The sequence below is a fragment of the Rousettus aegyptiacus genome, unplaced genomic scaffold (assembly GCF_014176215.1).
Source record: "Rousettus aegyptiacus isolate mRouAeg1 unplaced genomic scaffold, mRouAeg1.p scaffold_m13_p_2, whole genome shotgun sequence".
Taxonomy (NCBI): domain Eukaryota; kingdom Metazoa; phylum Chordata; class Mammalia; order Chiroptera; family Pteropodidae; genus Rousettus; species Rousettus aegyptiacus.
In genome coordinates, this window is record NW_023416295.1 from 71,649,685 (window position 1) to 71,675,102 (window position 25,418).

Sequence of the window (25,418 nt, forward strand, 5' to 3'; positions counted from 1 at the left end):
ATAGACTGAAAGTAAAATGTGAAATAAAAAATAACAACCTTTTTCTGCACTTTTTGAATATACTATTAAAGCCAATGGTTTGGAAGAAACAAATCATAGAATGATGTGTGATTTCTAGTTACATCAGAAAACCATAGAATGAAGTGTCAAGCTAGAAAAAAAGTAAAATTGGTGCTTAAAAGTACTGGTTATAACCACAATTTGATACATATGAATATATTCCTACTATTAAATCTTTATTTTCTTAATCAGTGACCTAGAAAACAATAAAATGATAGGTTCCAGGCAGAGTGTGGTGGGAAAAAGAAAACAAAATCCCCAAATATCTGACTACCCTTTAGAGCTCTGACAGAATTATCAGCATATCAGAGATGTTTATTTCATATATTGCACTTTTAAAAAATAAAATAGTAGAGTAGTGGAAGTAGGCAAGAAAGGAGAAAAAAAGTATCTATCCAAAAAGAAAAAAACACATACACACATTTTATTTCCCATGAGTTTGTTATCTGTATATGCTTTTCTTGTGGTTTCTGTGGTTGATGTTGGTATAATAAATGGGATGAAAGCATTCCTCAGAGTTGATTCATTCATATAGTTATTCAATGACCAGGCACTCTGGGTAGGGTTCACTGTACGGATATTGAAGAAAAATACTAGCATAGTCCTTAATTTCAAAGAACAAGTTGTAAGGACAATGAACAGGAAAGCAAATAGAAATTCACTAATAGTGATAAGCACATGAATGATATACACAATGTGTATAATAAAGACAGAGAAAAGGCAAGGTGTCTATATTTAGAATGATTTGAGAATGCCTCACTGATTAGGTTATAGTTAAGCTAAAGGCTGGAAGATGAGAAGGAGCTGTGAGGCTGTCCATGGAGAAGAAAAGTCCAGGCAGAGTGAACAGCTTGTCCAAGGTTTATGAATTAGTGTATTTGAAGACATGAAACAAAGTCAAAATACCTGGAACATTTAGAATTACAAAGAGATTTACATAAGCTCAGAGAGTTGGGGCCATATCTGCTGTCTCTATTAGTCAACAATCTACTATCACTGAATAAGAAATACCCTCAGAAATCTCAGTGGTAAAAAATAATGAGCATTTATTTCTAATAAATATTAGTTTATCTGAGGTGTTTCTCCTTTAGACTTGTGGCAGGTGGTGATGTACTCCTATGTCCATCATAAACATGTTATTCTCATAATACGAGAAGGAATTCCATCATACAAGCACATTTTAAGCCTTTATTGCATAATTATGGTAATATCTCCTTAGCTAAAACAAGCGCAGAAACAAGCAATAAAGAAGAATAAACTTTGGTAAGAGGAATGCTAAAGATACATTGCAAAGAGTGAGAACCATGTCTCATATACATTGTAATATATATTTATATCATGTGGCCTTATACATAGCAGTAACTCAAGATCTAGTCTAAGACACTAAAAAAATAAAAATGTAATGCAAGATAATAGCAGCATTGGTTTTTGTTGTTCCCTCACTGGTGGGAAAATTCCTGGGGCCTTCCTAATGTAGAGAAATGGCTTATTAAGAGCTTTGGCAGTTCAGTCTTGAAGTTTCAGTCATCTACACAGATATCATCAAGCATAAGCAAAGCAGAAATTTCAATAGTCACTGAAAGTACACCAGTTTATGTAAGTAACTTACTATATGTGTTAGGCTGAGTAACTACGTATAAAGTACTTCAATCAGTGTCAGGTACATAGTATGTGCTATATTTAAAACTGAATCATTATGATAATTATAGATAAATACAGATAAATGAGTAGTTAAAATAATTTTGAGTAGGATAAAGCTACTGACTGGAAACAATATAGATTATAATTCTTAAGTCTCTAACTCATGAATTCCATGGACCAAGCTAAGTGATGGTATTATACTCTGTAAGGTAGTTTATTTGGCTTACTTGTATACATGTAGCATATATTCGAACAGTTCCTTAAAATGTGATATAGAAGCTTTTTATACTTTAAATTCCCCATGGTGATTACCTCATGAGCAATTGAGAAAAGGACCCAGTCTCCAGCTCCATACTGTAAGAGAGATCTTCTATGTGGTATTGGTGGAATTTATTTATAATGGAAGAACTATCTTTGAAGCCTAGTTATTCCAGATGCTGTGATTTTTTTTTTTAATTTTGACCTAGAAACAAAGCAAACAAATTAAAGTCAATACGCTACTTTGATGGAAGTCTGTTTAAAATATCTAATTGACTGCTGTGATCCAAATTATTTAAAAATCACAGAAATCTACAAAATTTTGATAGTACTTTGAATCTAGTTGTTTGTGTAACTGACTTCCTCTTGGGTGAAACTTCTAGCACAGAAAAGTACATTTATTGACAATACTCAGTGGTATAAATGTCTCAAGGAGGTATTCTTTAAGACAGTTGGCAGGAGATGGGATAGGATTAGAGAAAGAGGGAGGATTCAGGCCAGGAATCAGAAAAGCTTTCCTGGAAATTTTAAGAAGAGTGAAACTGCAGGATCATTTGAATAATGAGTCATGGATACTTCAAACAATGGATGTTTTTATAGTTTAAATAATCTGCGATAACCCCTTTGACATAGATTTTTGCTTGTTTGTTTCTTTTTAATCAGTACTGTGATGGATCATGGTTTTCATTTGACTATTGAGTCATTCATGTTTGATTAATCCTGATAGGTCCAATGTTATTCTAGAGAGTTAAACAATAAAAAATTACATATTTTCTTAGAAATAAACATAATTTCCCTCAGTTTTAAAAGCTGATGGTTTACATTTAACTACCAAACCCATAGGAAGAGTTATTAAACCCAAATAAGTTGATATTTATTAATTTATATAAACTATACCTGCTGCTTTATTTGGGGGAAAAAAAACAGAGTATTTTATTAAAGAACACATATTTTGCAAACACAATTGTTTATTATCATTTTCAAAGTTTGTGAGCGATATTATTCTTAGAATGTGATTGAGCAATCTGCTGATAATCAGAGAATCCAATACATATTCTGCATTCCTATTTTTTAACATGAATAAATAAATACATTAGCTAGAAATGTTAATGACCACTTACAAGAAATAGAACTCACAGATAAAATCTGCATTAAAAGATCATTAGCACTGAGGACTAAAAACACAAAACTATGGAAATGAGTTTTAAAAGCTTAATTCTCTCATTCTGTCTTCTCAGAGTTAGATATATACCTCAAGATATAAATGAATCCAAAGATAATTTTAGTGGCATATGGGGTAACATATTCCTTTTTTGCATTTGTAATTAGTGAAGGAGTTTGAGATGTCAGCCACAGTACTGGTTTAAGCCTCATGGACATTTTCCGAGCTTACTCAATGATAGAACACCAGCCTTGGATGAGTCCTATACCAGATGTTATATGAAGTACTATCATCACAAAGTACTATCAGTTTGCCATCAGTTCAAAGCCACTTTGGCCTTGGAATGGTATAGAATAATTGAAAATTTGTTCTCTCCCACTCTGCTTTTGTCTCTCTCTCTCTCTCTCTCTCTCTCTCTCTCTCTCTCTCTCTCTCTCTCTCTCTCTCTCTCTCTCTGTCTCTTTCAGTCATTCTGTTCCCTACATTTTTGGATTAATTTCTGAAACCATTCATTAGTCCAGAATTACCTATAATTTTTCACATATTGTATCCATTTTTTATGAAATCCCTGCCATGATTATGATTCAGCTTTAGGTGACTATAGGAGCTGACAGAACGGTAGTGTACTTTGCAAGTCAAAAATCTGCAGACATTGACAGGGCTGCAGGAAATGTGTGGGCTCAAAGAAAGGCACACTTACAGGCTGCCACCTGCTCTCCTCCAGGATTCCCTCATTCCTTTTAGAGGAGTGTATTCTTGGATACTTCTTCTTCCTAATCACTGATAACCAGAGTATAGAAACAGAGCCAAGTAGATATTCTGATTTAAGACTGTTTCTGGGGGAGTAATGCACATAAGTAGGAGATATATTAGAATTTATTTCTTGTGTTGGAGTATGAAGTAGTGTTGCTTGGAGCATCACTGTAGGCTAGGATGTGGCCTGTAGTATCCTAACTCAATCTTTCCTATAGTATGATTTGATTGTGCTTCTTGCCTCTCAGCCACATTTGTAACCCATCTATTATTTCTCAAAGACTGCTTCTTCAGCCCTCCTGTAAACATGAAATCTATTGTTAGGTTAATTTATTTCTGCTGATTTTAACTCCGGTCAATGACTATTGCTTATATTCCAGAGTTCTGACCAGTATGTTATACATTTCTTCTGAATCTCCTCTTATTTGATAAACACTTTGAAGTACTCACTCTTTACTATATGGGGCAGGGGGGCAGGGAGTGGCTGTTGGAAGGATGTTGATAAGCGCATGAATAAACATGAGGAGAAATCTCAGTACTAAAAGATCAAAATACATACAAAGCTGGTCTGGTAAAGGTCACCAAGAAAATTTTTATATCCCATGAATTTTGAAAGTGAATTAGAAAATATCTTTATTTTCAAAAAGTTTGTGATAAAGTGGTTAGATATCTTTCTAAGTCTTTCCATCAAAACACATTTTCATATTTTGCCTTTGTTTAAAATAATGAAAACTATTGTAGAGGCTTTAAAAATGATAATGGTCAATTAGAATGGAAGAATTTTTTTCCCACCCAGGTGTAAACATTTAGGCTACAGTTTCTGCCCCCCCCCCTTTTAACAAAGATTAATTATTTTTACAGCTCTCCAAAATTCTTGTGTATAATAGCACCTTCTGTTACATTTGCAGTCCTTTTTGTTTTAGGACATCGTGCCTTCACCTTTCTTAAAGAATGCATGTGAAGTGTGTGCAAATATGTTATTTGGTTGATATTTAAATGTTGGCTGTGGAGAAGGACTCAAAAAATACCTCTGAAGCCAAATGTTAGCACTTCTGCAAGCCATCTGGAAACATTTCAGTGATCTTGAGTAGATGATCTATGGCCTAACAGTAAGAAAGTGAATTCTGACTTTTATATAGAACCCGGCAAACTAAATCCTTTTGAACTGGTTCTTTCCACTCCAAATGCTGGTGGTAGAGCTTAGACAGTCAGTAATCCTCCATCAGTCCCTGTCTCCTCTATGTTTCTCTGTAACCTCAGAAAGGAAACATCTACAAAAAGATGAGATACCAGTGGTTACGCATTTACCTTGATCATAGGCAGAACATCCTACTGTTTCCCATTCCTTACTCATGGATTTTTACCAGCCCCTAGGGTCCTGGGAGCTTTCAATGAACTGAGTAACAGCAAAGTGTTCAGCACCTTGAGAGACCAGTCTATCTTTTATTCAGCAAATATTTCCTTAGCAGATACCAATTTCTGTTGCTGTGAGTATAGCATCAAACAAAACTGATTTCCTCCTCTATGTTCCGCTGATATTCCGGTGAAGAAGAAAGTCAGTAAAACTAGGAAAGAAAGGAAAAGCAGCATGTGTTAATGTGATGTGGATGTTATATTAAATAAGGTGGCCAGGGGAAGCTTCTTTAGGGAAAGGACATTTGGAAAGAGATTTGAATCCAGTGAGGCTATGAGTCATGTGAACATATGTGAGATGTGTAGAAGGCCGAAGTGGAGGATGCTTCAGGCTTAGTAACAGGAAGTGCAAAAGCAAGGCAGAGGGTGTAATTGTCTATTTGGTAAGCTCAGAAGGCCAACATAGCTGGGATGGAGTGAGCAAGCAAAAGAGATGTGATAACTGAGAAAGAAGTGGTCTCTGTCCAGTACATGTAGACCCCATAGGCACGGTGAAAGGCTTAGTTTTATCTTAAGACTAAAAATAATATGTTACAAAAATGAAAAATAAATGTATTATAATTATAGTATTAATAGTTTAGATGTATGCCTAGGTAAAAATGTTGTAATTAAAATTTGAAATTAGTTTATTTGTAATTAGTTCCAGGTAATTTTATGATTATATACATATATATACAGTATGAACAATCCTCTGAACTATCTTGCAAGGTGTTTTTAAACCAGGACAACCAGCAACCTGACCAGTAGTGAAATGCGAATAAATAAACACAAAATATTTCCTAGACCGAGGAATTTCTAAAGGTCACAACCAGCTTTATTTCTGCATATAAAATGCATTTGAAATGCCCTTTAGAGATTGTCTCTTTAATCCACAGAAAACAAAAAAAATAATCATTTGTGTTTGTATTGTTAGTGGGTATTAATCTTCAGGGAATTAAAAGAGGTTGAGAATGAAGAGGCATTTTATGTGAAATTAAATGTATTCAGCCCAATAGTACATATTTTACCTATTCTTTTTTTCAATATAACTTTTCCTCCACCTTAAAATAGTCTGACATACAAACTCTGTAAATACAGGTAGATATCTTGGTCCACAGAAACATAAAATAAATATGGATTTGCTCCCAAAATATATGCTGTATATGCTATTTATTTTTTCCTCCAAGTTATATTAACTAAAAAACATCAGGCTTTTGGGGTTACCGAAAAACTGCATAAGTAATCTAAATTACTTGCCTTGGCCTTGTCTAGCACAAACTGATGTCAAACTTAGAGTTTAGAGAGAAATGGCTCCACTAATTAAATGGTCCACAGAAACATCACTTTTTTTTTTTTTTTTTTTTTTAAGATGTGATACCTTACTCTAGATAGGGATGTGCTAAATCGCAACCTTACAGAAGAAGGAACTTCTTAAAGTTGTAACTTGCAGATCATATGGGCATGAATTCTGGCAAAAGCATAGATATCATCCTAAATGTTATAAACTTCTGTAGTGAAGGTGTGAACAACCTCATCATTGCTTCCTCAGCACCTGCCAAAACCAATTCCTCTCTCCTCGTACCCTCGTTCCTCACACTCTCAAAGCAGCTATTTAGTCAGCTGCCACTGGAAGTTGTCTTTGGAAATCTTTTCATCTGAAACTTGCCTACATAAAGCAATTATGGTTAGCACAATGCTAGATATGACACAGTTCAATGCTACAAGTGACAGGATTTAATTTGGAGAAACGAAAAAGAGAAGTTGGAGTGAATGCAAACTGTCAAGAAAAGCAGTCTGGGTCTTGTAAGGTTTCTTCGAGGCTGTAGAACCTATTAAATGAGACTTTTGTTGTTAAATGAAGGTGGAAAACACTTTTATTCTAGACTCTGGATATTAAAAAATTCAAAGGCAATTCTAGAGCCTTTTCCAATGTGAATACCACATTGAATAAACAGCAGAGCATCTCAAGTCAGAAACAAAGAGCAAAAACTTAGAAGACATTCAAAGTTAGGTTCTTTGGGGCAGGGGTTAGCCTTTTGTCTAAAAAGAATTGAAAACTATGAGAAGTCTGTGGTTCAAAATAAAAACATAAGAAATAACTTTAAAAATGCATCTAGTTTATATGTATGGCCAAATGTACTGAGTTAACTAAGTGTGCACACAATTTCTCTATGTTTTCTCTACAAATTCCTTAATTTATAAATTCTCTGTGAAACATGACTTCAATTAGGTTAAAACATGGTGTGAAAAGCACTTTTTAACATCTATATAAACACCGGTCTTTTTGGACCACTCAGTGTTTCAGACATGTGTACTGGCTACTCCAGTTTGAATATTGTTGTGTATAGAAAGGTTATAGGTACAAATATATGCCCATCTTGATGCCTAGCCGATTCTAATCTTTTTATTCTTAGATGATCAAAACAATGGAGTGGTATATGTGTGAGAGAACAGACACATTTAAAATGAACCTAGTAGAAATGAATCTCTTTTGCTCTTTTTCAAGTCAGAAGTACAATTCTCACCCACATAAAAATATTAAATATTACTTTAAATTACAGCCTAATTTTATTGTTCCACAGCTGAAGTGCTGCTATTCACATAAAAGAACGTTTATAATTGTTGTAATTGCTTGTCATTATCAGATGCTTTGTAATCATTAGTTGCTGTATAAATTATAAATATGTTGATGAACAGAATAGTCACCATTAATGTCATAGTCAATAGTTGATTTCTCATTATTTATAAGGTTTTAAGAAAGGAAATTCTTGAATTTGTTCTTAGGAACTTCTTTTTTGTTGGTCTCTTAAAATGTTTCGTAAATTCTATTATTAGAGGATAATGATAGTGTGAGGGTAGGGAAGACAGTTCAAGTAATGTATTCTTGAATCAGTAAAACTGGGTAGTTGTGCCTAATGACAAGTTATAAAATGGTCTCTGTACAGAATATTTCCTTTAATTATGTTGTTCTTCATCACTTTACCAAATGAAAGAAGAAAAATAAGCCTGGTATGACTAGAGCTCAGTTTTTAATATTCTTCATATAGAAACTCCAAGCTGCTCAGGAAAACATTATTTTCCAATATGCACAAACCAAGTGCAAATTTCCACTGAAAAAGCAATTGAAAGGTTGAATTGATATTATAGGATGCTCTTGTCAGCGGACAGTGCTATTTATGGAGCACTGCCTATGTGCCAGGTGCTATTTTTTTTATATTAGTATTAATATTAAATTATATTTTATATTAGTTCTAATATTCAATTTTCTGTTTATAGATGAGAACAATGGAGCTTAGAAAAGGTCAAGATTCCAAAGGTCACAGATGTTTTGTGAAGATAGGTATTCTGACTCTGAAACTTATTCTGTAGTCGCTCTCGAATTACAGGAATACGATAGCAGTATTTATTTAAACATTTCTTATACTAAACATTTATATGTTACTTAATCTTTTTAACAAACAATATAACATAACTATGCATTAGGTTTTCTGTTTCTCGAGAGCAGAGATTCTGTCAGGCATATGTGTCTCCCATAATGTCTTGCAATGACTCCTAGTGTTTAATAAATACATATGAAACATATAAATCACATATATACTCTCTTAATGACAAAATAGAGCTTTTGGTACCTTAATAGTTATAATTATACAATAGAGTCTGTATTCCTTTTGTTATTTGCCTCTGAATTTTATTTGAATTCTTATTGCTATTAAACCCCAAAGGTTTCTCATCCATGCATCTTTTCGCTATTATCATACTAAAATCACTAAGTGTACAATCAATTTTATGTAGCATATTTAAATTTTTTTATATATTCAGTAAAAGAGACGAGTATACTTTACTCCAAATAAATTCCATGGATTGGCCTGAGGATATACCCCCAGCTATGAAACGTTCTCTGTATGGAGACATCCATGTTGAGTTCTAAAAAGCTGATTTACAAACTTTGAAAGCATAAGCTCTGTAAACTTAGAAAGTGCATATACTCAGTTCACTTTGTGAACTTCTTCCCTAACACATTCATATTTACTGCCATGATAGGACCCTACATTAGAACTACCCAGCATGGGAGCAATTGGTTTCCCACACTGGAAGGCTGAGAGCTTTATTACATATGATTTACCTATATATGCGACTGCAATTTCAGTCAAATTATAATGTCAAAGGAGTGTTTTTATAGTAGAATGATATTTGATCAGCTAAGAACAAAGAAGTATGTAGTTCTTCTCAAATCTAGTACCTCACACAGGTCTTCTATCTCTGCACCTTGGCCTTCTCTCAGTATCCTCCACTGTTTTTCTAGAAATTTGCTTTGGGAATTATATCAGAAGAGAAATTGTAACAAAAGGGAAGGTTTTAAAAGAACAAAAATGAAAAGGGAACAACATAGAAATGATTTCCTCCATCATGCTATAAAAAAGCTGTGTCTATAAGAACAAAAGAAACATCGTGAGTCCATCAGATTGGACTGTCATGGAGGTGGGGAGAGGTACAATGGTATAAAAAGACAGGAGTAGATAAATAATTCATAAATTATAAAAAAAAGTAAATAGATGATGATGAGTAACAATGCCATATGCTCAGGTATCTGCTTCTGAAGTTGAAAACAATAACCAATAACAAGTTGAAAGTTGAAATGCATTTTTTTCTATAAGACAAAATTTTACTACTCCTTTGGAGAGTTCGTATTGGGAAATCTATTTATCTTTCTGCCGTCCTCTAAATTCCTGTTTCTTCTTTTCTCTCCAGCTAGAAGAATCTGCCTTGTAACCCATATAACTAACACCCTACACCCCCTACTCACATTTCTAAAGGTTCTTAAGTCAGAACTGCTTCTTACACGTGTGTCCTTCCTCTATGGCTCATGACTACACATTGTTACCCATTTTATTTAAGGCTTATATGTAAGACAGTAATGAGAGAGAGCACAGAATGTATCTAATTTGGACTTCAATTTGGTTTTTTCAATGTTCATAAATAGCATGCACTGTTAATTACTCTCAACAGAAAGAAGACCTTGCTGTGCAAGCTGGACATGTTGATTAAGAAACAGGAAAGAGAAAGAGAGAGATGCCAAGAGAAAGGTATTATTTTAACATCAAAAAACACAAAAGAGGCATGAGGTTATTTCCAGCCTAAAGTTGAAGGATACATCTGGAGTAAAACTCTAAGAGGCCAGATGCTTAACTCAATCTTTTTTTTTTATATATATATATTTTTAGTTGATGTAAAATACTCATAACATAAAATGAACTATTTTAAAATGAACAATCCAGTGGCATTTAGTACATTTACAGTGTTATGCAACCACCATCACTATCAAGCTCCCAAACATTCTCATAACCCAAATTGAAACCCATGTCTAGTTAAGTCTCTCCTCATATTTTTTTCTTCCCTGGTCCCTGGCAAACATCAACATGCCTTCTGTCTCTACATATTTACCTATTCTGAATATTGCAAGTAAATAGAGTAATATTATGTGATCTTTCATGTCTGACTACTTTCATTTAGAATAATGCTTTGCAGGTCCATCTGTATTGTATAATATGGCTGTATTTTATTGCACTTTTTGCTTTCATAATATTCCAGTGTGTGTGTGTGTGTGTGTGTGTGTGTGTGTGTGTGTGTGTGTGTATCTCACTTTGTTCTTTAATTTACCCATTGAAATTAATGTTGTCTTGCTCAAGAAACATCTGGAGATGAATATGTATTCATTGATAAACTTAATAGCAAAATATTACTAAGTTTATAGTTCCTCAAACACAGCCAGATACAGATCAAGGTGATTTTCCTTCAACCCACATAAATGTCCTCAACTATTTTTTTTTCTGAGACTTTTTCATAGGTGCTAAATATAATCTTCCACCATCCCATTAGTATATAATATAGTTGGCTCTCCAAATCCACAGGTTCTGCATTCAACTGGGAATCAAAAATACTGGGGAAAAACATTATACTTAATGGTGAAAAAGTAAAAACCTTCCCTCTAAGGTCAGAAACAAAGCAAGACTGTCCACTATTGCCACTGTTATTCAGTATAACATTGGAGGAGGTCCTAGAGAGTACAATTAGGCAAGAGAAAGATATTGAATGCATCTAAATAGGGAATAAATAAATCAAACTGCCACTATTTTTGGATGACATGATTCTCTATATAGAAAATCATAAAGACTCCATAAGAACACTATTAGAAACAATAAGTAAATGCAGTAAAGTTTCTGTATACAAAATCAATGTTCAAAAATTTATAGCATCCCTATACTCTAATAATGAAGTGTCATAATAAAAAGATGAAAAAAATGATCCCTTTTGCAATTGCACCAAAAAGAATAAAATACCTAGAAATAATTTTAATGAAACAAGTGAAGGACTTATATAATAAAAACTATAAGACTCTATTAAAAAAAAATCGAAACAAAGACAAAGAAATGGAAAGATATTTTGTATTCTTAGATTGGAAGAATCAACATAGTTCTAATGACCTTATTACTTAAGGCATTATACAGATTTAAAGCGATCCCCATCAAAATCTCATCAGCATTTTTTAAAGAAATGGAACAAAAATCATCAGATTTGTATGAAAGCACAAAAGACCCTGAATTGCCAAAGCCATCCTGAGAAAAATGAATGAATCTGGAGGCATCGCTCTACCTGACTTCAAATTATACTACAAAGTAACGATAATCAAAACAGCATAGTTTTGGCAGAAAAACAGACTCATGGACCAGTGGAACAGAATCAAGAGACCAGAAGTAAATCCATATTTATATGAGTAAATCATTTTCTACTAAAAAAAAAAAAATCCAAAAAGTTACAGTGGAGAAAGGAAATCTTCAATAAATGGTGCTGGGAAAACTGGAAAGCTGCATGCAAGAGAATGAAACTAGATTGTTGTCTATCACCACATACCAAAATTAACTCAAAATGGATTAAAGACCTGAATATAAGACCTGAAACAATAAAATGCATAGAAGAAAACATAGGAACTAAACTCAAGGACCTTGGACTTAAAGAGGATCTTATGAATTTGACTTCAAAGACAAGGGAAGTAAAAGCTAAAATAAATGAATAAGACTACATCAAACTAAAAAAGTTTCTGTTCAGCAAAAGAAATCATCAACAAGGTAAAGAGACAGTCATCCAAATGGTAAAATATATTTGCAGGCAACACCTCCAGTAAGGGCCTAATACCCAAAATATACAAAGAATTCATATGACTCAATAACAACAGAAAAACAAATGATCCAATTAAAAAATAGGCAGAGGACCTGAACAGACACTTCTCCCTAGAGGACATACAAATGGCCAACAAATATATGAAAATATGCCTAACATCACTAGCTATTAGAGAAATGCAAATCAAAACCACAATGAGATAGAATAGCTATAATCAACAGGACAAGTAATAACAAATGTTGGAAAGGATGCAGAGAAAAGGGAACCTTCATACACTGCTGGTGGGACTGCAGATTGGTACAGCTGCTATGGAAAACAGCATAGAGGTTCCTCAAAAAACTAAGAATTGATCTACCATATGATCCATGAATTCTTCTGCTGGCTATTTACCTCAAAGACCTGAAAACCCATATCCAAAAGATATTTGCACACCGATGTTCATAGCAGCATTATTCACAGTGGCCAGGACATGGAAGCAACCGAAGTGTCTTACAATAGATGATTGGCTAAAGAAGCTGTGGTACATATATACAATGAAATATTACTCAGCCATAAGAAGAGATGAAATACTGCCATTTGCAACAACTTGGATGGACCTCAAAATAATCATGCTAAATGAAAGAGCCAGACAGATGTGGGATATAAACCTAAAAGCAACAAATGAACAGAGAAAACAAACAGAGACTCACGGATATGGACTATAGACTAGTGGTTACCAGAGAGTAGAGGGTGGAGGAGGAGCGGGGAGGTAGATGGGGTAAAGGGGGTCAAGTATAGAGGGTTAGGGATAAGGCGAATGGGTAAAGGGATCAAATATATGGTAGCAGAAGGAAACTGGACTTTGGGTGGTAAACACACAATAAAATATACAGATGTCAAATTATAATGTACACCTGAAAATTATATAATTGTATTAACCTATGTTACCCCAATAAACTTAATTTAAAAAAATACTGGGGGAAAATGTTACATTGTTGCTGGCATGTACTATGTAGTTACTTCTACAATTACTGTGTGTATATTTAACATGTACAGACTTTTTCTGTAATTATTTCTTACACAATACAGTATACTATTTACATGGTTCTTACTTTGAATTAGGTATTATAAGTAAACTAGAGGTGATTTAAAGTATATGGGAGGATGCACTGTAGGTTATGTAAAAAATACTACATCATTTTATGTACAAGACTTGAGCATCCTTGATTCTGTTACCCTTGGGGGTCCTGGAACCAATTCCCTGTGGAAATGGAGAGACAACTGTACTTAGTTATCATTGTTTCTGCTAATTTTCACTGAGTGCTAATCATTCAGGATTGTGCCTCAGAGAAGTTTCTTACATATCTAAAAAGGTTTCATATCCTCCTGCTTTCTTACTTCTGTTATTTTTGGTATTAAAGAGTAGACTGGCATTGAAATGCCAAAGAATAAAATTATTGGCAATAACTAAAATGTTTTTATGGTTCATATTTTTAACCTCTTAAAAATTTAGTTTCTTCTTCCTCTTGTGGCTTTAAATTTACAGTCTTAGAATATGATAAAAAGAGGAATATTGATTATTTTTTACTTTTATGTCTCCGTGGATCATTTTATGCTGAATTCATATCCTGATGTTTGAAATATCCAGGAATCACAATTAAAAAACAACAACAACAACAAAAACCTTGTCTTTCTGCTGCAAAATCAAGTTGAATTAGGCATAAATAATTCTGATGTAATGGAGAGAACCCAGCCACAGACCTGGCTTCCTGGTCCAACTCTACTCATCACTTTTACTGATTTTCCTCGAGGGGGCGCACTTTCATCCACAGAATAAATCAGGTTTAAGAGCTTTCTCACAACAATGTTAATACATGTTAAACGTTAAAAAATGTTTTCACATTTAAATAATATGGGGAAATATTAATCTTTAACGATGAGAAAAAGTTTTATAGCATTTCTTGCAACTTTATGAATGAGCATTACTAATCCGTAAAAAGAGTTAGACTCTGGTCTTTCTCAAACATATTTTTTAAAGAAATATTTGAGAGGACTGTTATTCAGCAGAAATAAAATTCAGATAGTCTCTAAAGTCTTCTAAAACTCTAAAGAGTAGAGAATACCAAAATATATCTTGTAATAAATAAGTGTAAAAGCTTCAAAATGTGAATATTTTTTGAAAAAGAAAAATTATGACTATTTCAGTTTTAAATTTTGAATTTGAATTTTTACCTCTTTCCTATTAGTGCATTGGAAGTATAAGATCTTACCAACAAAGAACAATATGTGATCGTTGGTTACTTCATAAGAACAGAAAGGGTTATAGGAACAATAAAATAAAAAAGAGATAAGCTAGAAAGGTAAATCACCGAATATCTTTAGCAGCAAGTATGAGGCTCAGAAATAAACAAATGCTCTCCTTCCCCTATTTGGCCTAGAATTAATCATTTACCTGTCTATCCATACTCACACACACCACACACAAAGTCTGATCTAGTGTTGTTACTGAATGGTAGTGGTGCTGAACCAACAACTATATCTTAGTGTTTCACTGTCCCTGAACTGCAGCTAAAATTTTCCCATAATTTTCCCCATTGATTAATGGAGATCATTATCTCCCAATTTATGATTTTCATAAATCAATATTTATTTATTCAGTGCCAAGAGGCATGGTGTGAGATACTGTTTTAGAAATACTGACTTAACAAAGATAGCAGTTACTGCTCTCCATAAATCTGCAGTTTAAAAGAACACATTATAGACAATGAAGATTTGATTAAATGTTTTTAGTGAAATTTGGCACTAAGTAGTAAACATAGGTGTTTATAATTTGTAGCAAAAACATGCTTACATCTCATCATTAAATATACCTCAATTACTCTCCAGGTTTCTAGATAGAGTTTGCTAAATAAAATAGAACACACCCTCTCAATTTCTAATGAGTTAATAAATATAGCCAATTTAGAATACAGAAAGTACTCATTATGGAAGAAGAGGATGTGTTCCCTATTGTGTTTGTAGATGAAGATAGCATAGAATTTTTTAAATTTTATCAAATAGTTGACTTGGAATTTCAGGAAAGCCAAAGTCAAAAATTCAGGTAAATAATTGAACAGATACAAATAAATGAACAGAGAAAATCAGTGTGGCAATTGAGCAGAAATGCACACAAAAGAACCAATAAGAAGGCAAGTGTCTTATAGCCTCCTTTGTCAATTAAGAAATACATTATATTCAAAGCTTTTTATGTACCTTCTTCCTGGGCAACCCTGGCACCAATGTATGGTCGGAGGGTATCTCTGGGTACCCTCAAAGAGAGCTGAGCCTGCATTAACTCTGAGAGATGATAGGAGAAAGATGGAAATTTCTTCACCACTATGCCCACTGATAGTCTAAAGAGTTGAAAGTGTATTTTCTTTTGGATAAGGTAGATAAAATAAAGCATTATTTTCATTACCTTGTATTTTTCAAAGTTTTAAGTATAAATTTGAATTATTTCAAAGCAGCATATTTTTTGCTTATAATAGGTAACTGCCTAGGGTATTGTGCTTCTCCTGTTGGAGTAGAATTCAATAGTAAAGCTAATCTCTAATTGTGACAGGATGTTCCAGTCCCCACCATCATGGCTGGCTCTATTTCCCGATTAGCGAAGTCTTGGAGGCACCGTGACACTGTCGAGGGATTCCCATCCCCCTCACCACCCATTTTTGGTTCTTATGTCTAGGTTAATAACAACAACAAAAAATTACACAGTATTAGGTTAACGGGAGAAAAAAAAACTACTTAATATGTGTGCATAGGTGAATCACAATACAATGCTCAGATCATAAAATGAGGCTTAAATAAATGATCGAACCAGGAACTTTTAAAATATTTTTTAGACAAAGAAACAATAATTATTTTTGAAAAATTGATGGGACAAAGAAAGGTAGGGCTCATTAGAAAGAATCTTTCCTCAGATTGGATATTTATTAGTGAGGAATCTAAACAAGTACTACATTATAAAAGAGGCAGCAAGATTTGATTATAAAGAATTTTCTGCTAAGAGTTGTTTAACTCTAGCAAAACGGGGTGGTTTCCAGTTGGGAGGAAGATATCTTTTCTATGAGATTTATTTTCTGCATCTAAGAAGACAAGGAAGGGTCAAAGTACCCTTCTGGCCGCTTGTCAAGTAACTTTAATTCAAAATACTAATCATTATTCTATTGTGGGATATTTTGAGGCAACCTATCTTGGGCTCCCACAATACCCTGGAGCAGAAGAAACCTTCTGCAGTTTCCCAAAGACATTGAATTTATTGCTCTTACACCTTTATTATTTCCATCCTAAACACATATAAGAAGTCTCTGTGCTGGACAAGACCCTTCCCAGCACTATGCAGACTTGGTTGATGCTTCTCCAAGGTATTTCAGGCCCATTTTATTTTCAAAAAATTTTGCAGAAATCTGTAAAATTTGGGCACCAAAAGTTATCACTAACAATTATCCTTACAACTAATATTTTCTGAGTACCTGCTATCTGTCAAATATTGTTCTAGAACCTGAAGGTACAGCAATAGACAAGTATCTATAGTTGCATGTTGCTTATAATATAGTAGAAGTGGGCAAGTGATAATCAATTGTATGATTACCTGGTAATCATTTTTGTGACGGAAAAAAAAAAGATAAATTTGTAGAGAAACAACCTGCATATGGAGGATGTTTTTTTTTTAAATAACGTGATTGGGGAGATTCACGTTAGAATAAGTGCTGACACCTGTGAGGGAGAGAACCAGGCTGAGTTGGGGGGTGGGCGGATAGGGGGGAATGGGAGAGCATAATGAGATGGGACAAAAGGCATAAATGAATTAATCCTGGTGGTCTTCTGTAAGATAGCAGTGAGGATGGAAGGAATGTGATTGTTGCCAAGAATACTCAAAACTGTTTCCTCTCAAGATATCCTGAAATACAAGAACTGAACAGCTCAGTGGGCATGACTCTCCCACAGTTCCCTAGGTTTAATCTCACATAGGCTTCCTAACTTACAGCCTCTTTATTGCCCTTAGTCTATATGCCACTTTCTTAACTCTCTACATTTCCTACCTAGTCTCAATCTCATTTGTTCGTTGTCCCTACCATTCTTTAGCACTTTAGCTTCCCCAACTCTTATTCTCGTGCAATACCCACACGGAACCCCTTGTTCAGTCCTCCAATCAGCCTCAACTACAGCAACAGCCTCCTGGACCCACCACCTTGGCTCCTACAAATTCTTCACCTAGACTTCAGTGTTCAATCTGAGAAACAGGTCGAACAATACTGCTCCTCTTTTTGAAATCCCCTAATGATCCACCATTACTCAGGAGAGAACAAAGACTCTTTGGCATGGTATTTGAAATCCAACATCATCTTAGCTTTAGCCAATATCTCAGTAGGTCCCTGAGTCTCCTTACCTCTTTCTCCATGCTGTAGTTACAATCATTTTGCAGCCCCATTTTCTTCCTGTTACTCTCAATTCCTTGAGTCCCTCTCCTCCTCTACCCCTTTCTGGAAATTCCCTTGACATTCTTCTCTCAGCCTTCATTGAGACCCCCTATATCATTCTCTTGGCCCCTTGTGCTACCAATTATCATTACACTTACCTATGTATGTTGTACTCGTCTTTACTATCTTTTATATAAGCACATGTCGGCTCTCACCCCACAACTAAATAAAGAAATCAAAACAAATGGGCAAACAACAATAATAAAACAATTTTTTTTCTTCCCAGCCTTCTAGCACTGTTTCTGACATATTTTAAATAAAATAAATAAATAAATGATCAAGTTTGCCAATAGGATAGTGTATATAATTAAGGATAATAGAAGAACTAAAATGAACAGAAAAATATTTGAGTTGTATGCTGCTGTCATGTAGGAAGTTGATCTGCTATTATAAAAATATTTATAAAATGATCTGGATGATGCAGACAAGAGAGTGTTAGCGATAATCAGAGTTTTTAACAAGTAGTTTCTTGAACTATTATTTAAAAAAAGAATGACTTACATCTGGCAGCATTCATTTAATTGATTCATTTTATTTAAAATACATTTGTGGAGCTCCGGCTAAGAGTCAAGCATTGGGATAAATAATGAGCAAGAAAATACAGTTTTCTTGTATTCATGGAGTTTAATAACATATGAGTGAAACAGATATAAAATGAACAAACACACTAAGATTTTGACTCCAAAAAAACAACCTGCTCCTTTGAGAACAAATACCCAAAGAATCTGATCTAGTTTAAGGAGTCAAGGAAGATTCAGCTGAGAAGTAATAATTGAGCCAGGAGTTGAAAGATGCAAGAAAATAACTGAATTGAAATAGTGATCACAGAAGAAAATTGGATAAGAAGAGAGAAGTGCAAACAAAGGTCTGTTTCAACACAGTAGAAAAGAAGAAAGAAACCTAGACTAGTGGTATGTCTTAGGAGGGCAAAGTGAGATACCGACTTAAGAATAATGATGTAACAGTTAACCTTTATTGGTTTGTCAAAACCTTATTATGTGTGAAATATTGTGCCAAATGTGTTTACATTACATTTTCATTCAATAATGGTAAAGAAAATATAAAAAGGTGTAATTACTTTTCCATTTTTCATAGAATGGAAATATATGAAAAGTTAAGAAATTTGCCTGTAGTCTCAGCCAATGAAAGGCAAAGCCCAAATTAGAAACCATAGACCATGCATCTAGAATTGATACTTCAGAGTAGACAGAGAGGACTGAGAGGTCAGACAATTCAGTTCTCCAGGAACCAAGTTGTTACTTGAATAAAATTCTACATATTTGCATTTGAGAGTGCATTTTCCACCTGACACTCATCCTATCTCCTATAAAAAGCAAAAATAGAAGGAAAAATGTAAGATACTTCTGCCATATTAATTCAAAATTAGTTTCCTTTTTCTTGTTTAACAGGGATTACTGGAGGTCAGGAGATATAGCATTCAGTGCATTTTCTAATGTTTCTTTGAAAACTGAATTTGGTGAATTTCAGTTATATGAATGAAGACATTTTCAGCATCCTGCCCTCTAGTCTTTTCCCCCAAACACTTCTCCTCCTGCTTTCCTGTAATAGCCAATTCCTGACATCTGACACAATAACTGAGGGAGCAATGTGAGAAGTTGTGAGGGGACAAAGAAGCTGGTGGTGATTTCAGATCCTGCCCCTTCACATCATGATCAGCTGTGAGCATTGCAGCTGGATAACGATGTCCATTTTTCATGAACTTGCTTCGGGAAATAGATTTTGTGATGGTCTCAATTTGTCTTGGAAAGAATAAGACGTTTGTATCGTATGTTTAGTATTTCAACACGCCAAAGAAGTGGTGTGTTGAAATATCTTGCGACTTAACCATACTCTCCAGTTAAGTCACAAGGTTCATTACAGGGACGATAACTGGTATTCATAATAAAATAGGGATAAAAGAGGGCTTATATGTGTTTTTGGAAACATCCAGAGGTCATATGCCCATCTAAATTGACAATTGATATGACCAGCCTATGTCACAGTTCTTACGAGCTTCTACTGCTTCAAACAGCCAATGACGGTATGTTTACCAGGGAGAAGTACAGCAAGGATATTGAGATATGCTGTCAGAGAACGTATTTCTCCTCACTGCATATGATCCTTTTGTTTTATGGATATGCCATTTCACCAGAAGTTGGCAAACATTTCTCCTGCTGGTCTTACCTTTCTTCAATGTGCGTTTTCTTTATTGAAGCAGTAGTTACAGTAAATATTTATGTTTTCACACTAGTATTTCATTTAAAAATATTTATAAGAGGAAATTATCGATGTTACAAAATCTCAGTTATTTTGCAATGAGGAGTAAAAAAACTGATGGTTTTTAAAGATTAGAGAAAATAATTTAAGGAATTCAATTAATTTCCAATTCAATCCTTGGTTAAATTGTGTAAGTTCATAGTTTTTCAACTTGGATAAATAACTGGCATCAGGTAAAATATAAATCAGAGTGAAATAAGAAATAATTACTGTATAGCTTCTTTGGTTTAGGAATGGAGGAGGGGGACACACTTTTTTTTTTTTTCAATCACCAGAGAGAAAGAAAAAATGTCACTATTAATGATACACGGTATTTCAAATTCTATATCTCCCAAGGATTGTTCCAAGTGTACCTGAACATAGTTTTGTTTGTTTATTTGTTTTCCCACGAAGTGTTCAAAACCTATCAACAGGGGCACATTTGTCCCTCAGATTCACTGTAAGTCAGTTTCACTGCTTGGGAAGCAGATATTACTGGGAACAGAAAAGCTGCTTGACTGACAAATCGTATTACTAGGCATTCTAAAAAAGAAAAACAAAACAAACAAATAAAAAATATATAATACATACCTCTGAAGATAAGGTTTGAACATTTGCCACACTACAGTAGTTTTTTTTAATGACTTCTAGATTGTTTTCTTTTACTTATGAATCTCATGTCTCAATTAAAATTTAAACCAGTTTTGTACGTGCATGTTACAGCTATTAAACTTAAGGTAAATGACACATTTTAATACTTATACCCCCTACACACACAAATGGACAGAAAGTTAGTTAAACTTTCTCTAACAAGCCTAGTAATAAAATGTAAATTTCTATTGAGGGTTTAAAGCTGAATACCATCACTTATGTTTACTTCCAAGTAACTAAAGAAATACAGCAAACACTCCGTCCAAAGTGGACGGGGAGGGCTAGGAGGTCAGATAATATGTGCTCATTCAATTCTGGGGCTCCAGGAACTGAGTTGTTGCTTGAATAAAATTCTAAATACTTATATTTGAAAAGACAGAAACAACTTTTTGTTTCAGTGAGGACTATTGCTTCGGAAATGTTTAGGATCCCCCTGTTATTGTGCTAAGCAAGTGAAACATGAGAAGTTCTTTGTAAGAAGGTGCCTCTGCTGCTGTCTTAACCTGCTTCTTAGCTACAGTTGTGGTCTCAGCTATAGTTGCTCTGGACTCTGGTAGGAACTTCAGCTTCCAAGAAAAAAGACACAGTTGTTTTTCTCCCCAGATTTCAGTAGTTTTAGTGCTAGTTTTATTCCTACTCCTTGATGGTCAGTGCGTTCTAAGATTTTTCAGTCCACAAAATTTATTCAAGAAAGTCCCTGAAGGAGACAACCTGGCAGGATGTCTGGCCTGAGCATCAAAATACTGTTATAACATTCATGTTTTGTTGCTCTTATTCCTACAATAGGAAGTACTCAGAAGCTTATCCTGTATCCTATCACCTAGGGAATGTTTGAAGACTATTTGGCAGAATCATGCCACCAGCTTTTAATGATATGCCCAAAATAAATATTGGCCTCGGCATCAGAGTTCTGTGGCCCTACTTCTTCCTACTCAGGGTTTACTATTAAATCATCTGAATTCACTCATAGAAAAGCGAGAAAGAACATCACCAACAAAAAAATAAAATAAAATAAATAAATGACTAGATAGATAGATAAATAGATAAAACCTAATAGAGATTTTTACTTTGTTTTTGTTTGTTTGTTTTTGTTTTTGTTTTGTTTTGTTTTGTTTTTTGAGTGACATTTTGATATTACTATGTGGAATCCAACAAATCGAGCTCTGGGTTATTGGTTTGTAAACGGAGGAATATATTCATGCGCACACATGACATGCTCCTCTTTGTCTTTTTCTGAGCTCACCTGCTCCAATATCTATTCTGAGGGATGGATGTTGACTTTATGGGTATTTTTGTTGGTTCTCTAACCCAGGTGTTCAATTTTTGAGCCAGATCCGATCCACAACAATTGAGTGTAAGCATTTCATGCCTAGTATTTAGTGTCCTTTGGCTGTGAAGAATAAATGAATCCAAGAATTCACAGTGCATGAAAGTTCAAACAGTAAGCCCCAGACCAGTATTACCTTTTACAATTATTAGTATCGATTATCTTTTTATTGTAGATTCTCTAATTCTCTTTTTGTGCTCCTTTCCTTAAATGACTATCCTCCCCTTAAATTCCTTAAACTTCTCTGTATACCCAAACTAGTTCTGGAGATTTTCTAATCAAATAGTAGAAGATGACAATAAATGAGGTGTTCTCTTCTTTGGGGGTATTCGTATTGAGAAATATTCTATGCCAAGACCCTTTAAGTCATAACATTAGAGATCCAGTCATTTCATCTACTCTAAAGGTTGATTTTCCTTCACGCATAAGAGGATTTGAATACTTGGGCCAGTAAATTCAGTTATAGTGTATAGACAACCTTATAAAGATTTCTGGCTAGAATATTTATAGGCTGTTTTACTCTGTTGAGCAGTCATAATTTCAAAAGATACAAGATGGCAACTCTCAAGGTTGAATAATCACTAGTGGTGTCCTGACAAGCCCAAATGTCACAATAAGGCTAAACAGCATATGCTTTTGACCCAGCTGTCAGGTGTTATTAATAGACTGACTTAAAAAATGAAAGCAGTAGGGGTGTCATCGACATTTTGAGGCCCATATGCTTAATGCATCGAAACACCTGCCAGGGCTGGTTTCTAGTTTCAAATTAAGTAAATCAGTCTGCTTTTCCCCTACAATTAAAAACACATCAGCACTTACTCAAAATGTTACAATGTGCCATAATCCTCAGGTTATCACCTCTTCCACTATGAACTGCTTGGGATCCTAGGAAAACCAAACCAAACAAAGCAAAACAAAGCAAAACAAAACAAAACGAAACAAAAACAAAAACAAAAAAACCTGATTTCTTCTCACTTTTGGAGTAAACGTTCTAATATATATTTCTTTACCCTTTGCCTGGGAGGAGTGTGGGCAGGAGGGCACTTGCATGGATACATATTACTTTGGGATGTGTATTATTTTAGGATGTACATTATCTTCAAAATTTACGAAGTTGAAATGGAAAGTGTGTGCACTTACGGCGGAGAAATCAAGGAGGGTTTGAAAAATCTTATCTCAAGATGCTAAGTTGTGTCGATGATTAGATATATCAGAAAATAATCTGAACTTATTTGTTATTTGTTGGTCTGTAGTAGTTCTGTATAAAGGAAAGAATGAGAAATGAAAACATTTTTCTTAGTTCAGAATAGAGCATTCTTTCAGAAGTCATGGAAAGTTTGTCTCTACTCAAACACTTTTGATGATAACCTAATTTTTAAATCATTTATATTTTACATGGTTTCATTTGAAAGAGAAATATTCAAGTTGTTCACCATTCCGTAGGTGTAATTCACTGAGTGTCACTGTGAATCTTTAATTAAGATTTGGGCAAGCTGGACAATTTAAAAGCACTTAGTTAGCTTTTTGACTTGAATAGATTCTCCGTACTTTTGTAAATATGATTTTAGTATTGTTTCACTTTAAGAAAAATCCATTACTCTTGTGTCTGCTGGTCTGGGGGGTACTAGGGGAAAGGGGAAGAGTGAGAGAAAGAGTGATATTGGTAATTCACAGTTATCCAAGACCTTTTTTAGGATATTTGCTTTAGCTGTTTTCATCATTCAGTTTCATTTCCATTGGTAATCTTTCAGTTTGAATTTTCTATTCACCTTCTTCATTTTCCTGAGTAGCTAAAAAATTATCGTCAAGACAATTCCAAAATAGCAGTTCCCCAAATTTTTAGCGGTGATATATATATATATATATATATATATATATATATATATATATTCTATTATTGTACATTCTCCCAAAGTGACTATTTGACAAGGCAGATTTCATTGACTATTATTATATTTTTCTCTTTTTTTAAAGACATTTTTTCTCATCTCATACTTGTTACTTTAAATATTGAAATTTCCATATTGTTTAACATATGACTATCCAGTATTGACAACTGTCATTGACTTTCAAATGTGTTTTATATACTGCCAGATGTTGACTACAAAGCTGAGAGAATTTGATTTATTATTACCTACTTTTTCTCTCTTCTTTTCTCTCCTGAGAAATGATCAATTCCTTTTATAGTCATCATGTCTCCTGTTACCTTACCCAACTAATGCTTATAGGTGAGTTGAAACAGCAGTGTAAGTGCATGCCTGATTTCTATAGCATTTCTAATGTTAGAGACGAATGGAATCTACTTTTCTGTGCATTGTGGAGAAAATAAAAGTAGGAATAGGATGTTTCAGCAAAGATTGTTGGAAGATAATTTCATGAGTAAATGTCAGATCAATAGTATTATATTCTGCTGACATCTCTTCCTTTGTGCTATGTCCAGCTCAGTTAGAATCTAAGTTAAAATCACCTAATAAGCATAACCAAGGAAGATTTGTCATTGACTGTTGGTCTGTTTGAGTTCTTTGTAGGCGGTCACACCACTTGAAAGAAAGAAATGTATTTCCTTTACTTCTATGACCTTAATGACACCTTCTTATTACTGCATTCACTGTGCTTTCCACCCTTTTTTCCTTCTCTGGCTTTACATTGGATTGTTTTATTACATTTCTTTTACTGTCAAGCAAGGACATATCTCAAAAAATGGTAATGCCTTTGACAATTATATGTATATCGCTGTTCAATAGCCACAGTTAAAACTCTAATTTTATGTATGCACAGTAGATAAAAAAGAGATCAAAGTCTTCTCAGGCAGTAGATAAATATAACAGGTACTGCCTTTCATAGGCCATGAAAGTAGCTTCAGTGTCTCAAGAACAACAAACGTCAGAGATATTAGAATGCTTCAATTGCTAGTCATTTGATGTCTCACTGGCACTGGGTTAAAAAGTGAAAAAAATATCTTCCTAATTGTAAATTTCTTTGAGACAGGCTAAATTTTTGCTAGGCACAGTAAGTAGCAACACAAGTCAAATAAATGAAAGAAGGAAGAATGTGATTACCATTGTGAATGCTTTGAAATGGCAATTTTTAGAAAATTTTCTGAAACAATTTGACTATTTAACCACACCTTAATATAGCTGTTTTTTCAACGAATACAGAAATATCAAAATATATATTACTATAATGACAGAAGTACATTAAATGTTTTCACATTTTTTGAATCTTACTGGATTTTTAAAACACA